Consider the following 5,688-nt stretch of genomic DNA (forward strand, 5'->3'; position numbering starts at 1 on the left):
TGTTTCTCCCTGAAAATCTTTTCATGCTAGTATGTTAGGATAAAAAGAAGATGGTCAATTGCTGTTTTTAGCTTCTCTTTCCAGCAACAGGCCTCAGTTTCACAGTCTCCTGTTGGAAGTTGATCTAATACTCATTCTGGCCCTCAAGATCTTATTATTGCCCGCTGGATATACCCATCCTTGTTCGTGTAAACCTGCCTAAAACATTATGCTTGATTGGTTCATTAAATGACCTATACCTGGGTAGAGCAGAATGGGGTAGGTGTGGCTAAGGTTCTCGGACTTTTGAGGATGGAAGAATCAGGAGAATCATGGTCGGGACAGATGATCGGGACAGATGGTCGGGAAGTGAGTTCTCCCATGGTGGGATGAAGCCACAGTGGGTTAGCCTGGAGAAGGAGCCATATGGGGCTGGGAGATAGGACTCCAATATTAGCATCAAAAAGCTCAGATGAAGAATACAAGCAAGTATTTATAAGATTACAAATGGAAGATAGGATGGTTAAGGAGGATGGCATTGAGTGGGGGCTGGGAGATGGACGGTGAGATGATTCAGACAGCGTAGGTAGGAATATCTGCCCGGCCCAAGGTCAATAAGGCAGTTGTAAAACTGAACAGGTGTCTGTGTCTTATTGTTTGTTATAGTGGGTTAGATAATACTGCTGTGATAATCATAGGGCAAAAAAATAATAAACATTTTAATAGCCCAACACTTTTTAAAATTTGTAACAATAGTCTCCTGTTCTCCTTGTCATCCACTCCACTGTCAACCAAATATGCCCTCTATCCAGTACTAATTCTGGTCCTTGGCAAGATAAGGGCCCTATTCCTATGACTATCAGAAACTGGCAAAGGTGGGATGCACCACTACCTAACTTTGTCCTCTATACCAACTGCACAAAAGGTTGACATTAGTATTACAGTTTAAATGATTGGTTGAGGTGACTTGTGGGAATTACAACACAGCAGAGGAAGAAAACTACCCCCAATTGTGATGCTTTCTGCATAATTCAAAGGAAAATAGTGTAAGACATGAAGTTCCTCTCCAGGTCATATTAACCCCCCCTTCTTTTATAAGATTCCCTGCACTCTGCCCAAAGTTTGGCTATGAGTCTCAGCAAATGTTTTGATATCTTGCTGTGTAGAGTTCTTACTCCCCATTTTGAAGTGTGCAAATTTGGGTCTCTTTGAAATAAGAAGTTGAAATAAAGAAGTCCCAGGTATTTCCTACTAGCTGGAATTTCTGCATTTACTTAAAGACAAAATACAATTTGAAATTACTTTTTTAAAAAAAGTTTGTATGTTTGTTTGTTTATTTCAAGGGTTTCTCTGTATAGCCTTGGCTATCCTGGAACTAACTCTGTAGAGCAGGCTGGCCTTGAATTCATAGAGATCCATCCATCCTTGCCTCCTGTGTGCTGGACTAAAGGTGTGCGCTATTACCACCTGGCTGAAATTACTTTTTAAAAGAAATTATGCAATTTCTTCTAGAGTTCCTTGGAAAATTAAAGAAAGAACATAACCATTCACTTTTTTGTTGTTGTTGTTTTGAGACAGGGTTTCTCTGTGTTGCCTTGGCTGTCCTGGACTCTCTTTGTAGACCAGGCTGGCCACAAACTTACAGAGATCTGCCTGCCTCTGCCTCCCAGAGTGCTGGAGTTACAGGTATGTGCCACCATGCCTGACTGCCACTTACATTCTTATACCTGCTATAAAGTTTTTCTGTATTAAGGTTTGTTCAGTCATTTTCAACAAATTCTTCTGTTCCCTTCAGAGTCCCATGTGGTGATATAAACATATGCCTAAACCAAGTGGACTGTATTAATAATCTTACCATGTAGCTAATCCTGCTGTGTAGTCATATCCAATTGTTTCACTGTCTTTTTTTTTTTTTTAATGAAAAAGCAGCCTAGATAATTTACGTAGTACACAGTGGTTATTGAAAATCAGCCTTGTAGCTTTATTGAGTTGTTTACTTTATTATTATGCGCCTTTTTGTTTCTGTACTTATCTACAGCCGAGCACAGTGAGTGCTGTGCGGGAGGATGGTACTGAACAAGAATGCGAAAGGAGGGAACTGGCTTGGGGGTGGACACACAGGGAAGGCTTTTAGAAAATGAGATTCAAGCAGAGACAAAGCAGGTTTGTTGTAACTAAAGTAGTGGGGTTGGGTGAAAATTAATCCAGCGAAGATATATTACACAGGTATGGGGAGGAGGGAGCGCACGGAAGGAGGGAGCACACCAGAGGAGGGGGGGCCTCCAACAGTTAAAACAGAACCATCATCAAAAGAGAGAAACTTTGAAAGGCCAGGCCTCTGAGGGACATGCACAACCAAGTTATTCCGAGCTGTGAATCCAGAGTTCTTCATTAAACCTAACAAACCTATAAAGGCCTTCGGACTGCCCGTTCCCTCTGTGTGGCTTATATTGTTACCTGCAGGCAACACAAGAGAACAAGAAGGACCTCTATGAAGCTATGGACAGCGAAGGACATGGGTCCATGAGGAGTAAAACATCCAAATGGGATTAAAGTGCAGGCTCCTCCAGATGGAGTGCTGTTACAACGCTGAAGTCTTTAAATGAACGACTTTATTAGTGCGTGGGACTGTTTCTTGTCTCATCATCTGTTAACAAGAGAGGGTATACAATTCGAAAGTAACCCACTGTGGTAAATTTGGTCCCGTTAAGAGCTGCAGCTATGATCTCAGTACTTCCCCAGAAAAGAATTTCTCAATATGTCTTGTATGAAGATACCATGAGAATGAAAGTCCTTTTGTTAAGTATTCAATTCTGTATAATAAAAGAACCCAGTACTGTTAAAAAAAAAAAAGAAACACAAAATAAAATAGATTTTTTTTAAGGTTGGGATTGAGTATGTAAGTAGAGAGCTACAACCCCAGAGAATGAGAAAACATTTGGCTGAGATAACAGGGTGGGTGCCGGTGGCATTCATCCAGGGTAGTACTCTAGGGCTGGGGATGTATTGACATGGTGAAGGGCTTAGCATGCACAAGGCCTTGGGTTGACTTCCCAACAATTTAAAAAAAAAAATTGAAAAAAAGGGAGGGTTTTAATTTCAGAGTATTTAGGCCATGTTGGGTAAAAGTCCCCAATAAGTAATAGGATGTAGGAGTTCTGAGTAAAAGTGAGGGCTTTGGGCTGAGGGTATGGGTTTTGAGTCACGTGATTAAAAGAAATGACTTGTAAAAACTGATTAGAATGGGAACAGAAGAAACCCATTAAGAATCTTGAATATTCACAGTTAGGGGATAAACAGAGAAAAGAGGACTCATGGAGAATAATAACAGGAGGCTGATGAAGAAAGGAAACCTAGTTATTATGGTCTGTGGAAGAGAGGAAAGTGGTCAGACGTATGGGAGCTCACGAAAGGTGGGTTTAGCAGCTAAGGCCTGATGTGATGAGGATAGACCTCGTGCCACTCTAAAGTACTTAAAAAAAGATTGTAGGGAAGAGGAGAATAAAATAGTGGCAGGCATAAATCCCAAAGCTTCTCTAATGATGACTGAATAAGCCACTGATTTATAAAGTATAGTAGAATATCATTAAGAAACATTTTATAAATGCCCCCCCCCCCCTTTCTAAGATCAGCAGTGTTTGATTTTACCTTATGTCTCTGGACTATCTAGTCTCTGGTTCTTAGTTACCCAAGCAGTGTCAAGTATGGGTTCCTTCTCCTGAAGTGGGCCTTAAGTTTAATCTAACATTGGTTAGATACCCCCACAAGTCCTGTGCCACCATTGTCCTGACATATAGTCAGGTTTACCGAGAGCAACCGTTTTTCTTAGCAACAGCCGGTGTTGTTTGGAGATTTTCATATGACTCTCTCGGCTAACAACTCAATTGAATGAAACCCACTCTTGCTACTGGAAGCCTTATTTGGTGACAAAAGATGGCCAGTTGAGACTCTATATCTCCCATTATTAAGAGACCTCATTAGGTTTATCTTCACAGATTCTAGGAAGTTTCCACTGCATTAGATTTCTGTGTCTTCTTTCAAATTCCTTTGAGTTCCAGCTGTCTCTTCCCACATTCTCTCTCTAGATCTTATCTTCCCTTCCCTTCCCCACCCCCACTCAACCCAATAATCTATTTTATTTCTCCCTCTATGTGTCTTCCCTAGACCCTTTCACTATACTTAACATCTCTGGATATATGGATTGTAGCTTAGTTATCATTTACTTAATGACTAATATCTACATGTAAGCAAATACATACCATACTTATCTTTCTGGGTTTGTCTATCTGATTTTTCTCAAAGAACTACCTCTTTGTTTCCTTGATTCTTTGTATTGATGCCTCGTGTTATAAATAAAATTAGGGTGTTGAGCTAAATATTGTTTTTTATTATTTGCCCTATGATTACCATGGTGCTACTTTTTAATCCGCTATTGAAGGTTATAAGACACAGACACCTGATAGATTTGTAATTGCCTTATTTACCTTGGGCCAGGCAGATATTTCTACCTATGCTATCTCAATAACCTTACCATCCATCTCCCAACCCCCATCCAATGCCATTTGCCTTAACCATTTTTATCTGGGCTACCTTCCATCCATAATCTTTATATATATATAAATATATATACATATATAAATGTATATATATACATTTATTGAATGTGTATGATATATCACTCATTCTAATTTCTTTTTTTAAATTTTTTTTTTATTTTTTTTTAATATTAGTTACAGTTTATTAACTCTGTATCCCAGCTGTATCCTGCTCCCTCATTCCCTCCAGATCCTACCCTACCTCCCTCATCTCCTCCCTGCTCCTTTCCAAGTCCACTGCTAGGGGAGGACTTCCTCCCTTTCATCTGACCCTGGTTTATCAGGTATCTTCAGGACTGGCTGCAAAGCCATCCATAATCTTATAAATACTTGCTTATATATGGTATTTTTTCCATTCATGCTATTCTTGGAGTCATTTCTCCTGGCCCAAGTGGTTTCTTCCACATGCTACCCATCATGGCATCCTCATTTCTCCTTTCTTCCTGTCTATCTATCTTTCCCGTGATTCTCCTGTCCTCTAAAGCTTGGGAACCTTAGCCATGCCTAGCCCATTCTGCCCTGCCCAGGTATAGGCCTTTAATCAACTAATCAGGTATAATGTCTTAGGCAGGTTTACACAACAAGGATAGACTTATAAAGGCAGTAACCAGATCTTGAGGGCCAGTAATTAACATCTGACCAATCCCCAACATTCTTGCTTCTATGTTAATTGATTTTAGCCCTCAGTTTGATTATTTCTTGCCTTTTACTCTTCTTGAGTGTGCTTATTTCTTTTTGTTATAGAGCTTTTAGGTTTGATGTTAAGTTGCTGGTTTGAGATCTCTTTAGTTTTTTCCCCCCTAATGTAGGTGTTTAGTGCAATGAATTTGCCCCTTAGAATCACTGTGTCCTTTAAGTTTAGATATACTATGTCTTCATTTTCAATCAATTCTAGAAAGTTTTTAATTTCTTTATTATTTCTGTCTTTATCCACTTTTTTTTTTTCAGTAGAAAGCTGTCCAATTTCCATGAGTTTGTAAGCTTTCTATTGTTCCTCTTGTTGATAATTGGTAGTGGTCTGATAGGATTCAGGGAGTTATTTCAATTTTCTTGTATCTGTTGAGACTTGCTTTGTATCTAAGTATGTGGTGAATTTTGGAGAAAGTCCCAGGAG

The 5,688-nt window shown here is 39.6% G+C and overlaps 1 pseudogene; it reads left to right on the forward strand.

The window, feature by feature from the left end:
* The first annotated feature begins 2,207 nt into the window (after positions 1 to 2,207).
* LOC110554687 (small integral membrane protein 8-like) lies at positions 2,208 to 2,532 on the forward strand (annotated as a pseudogene).
* Positions 2,533 to 5,688: the final 3,156 nt, after the last annotated feature.

This window comes from Meriones unguiculatus, chromosome 11, assembly GCF_030254825.1.
Source record: "Meriones unguiculatus strain TT.TT164.6M chromosome 11, Bangor_MerUng_6.1, whole genome shotgun sequence".
Lineage (NCBI taxonomy): Eukaryota > Metazoa > Chordata > Mammalia > Rodentia > Muridae > Meriones > Meriones unguiculatus.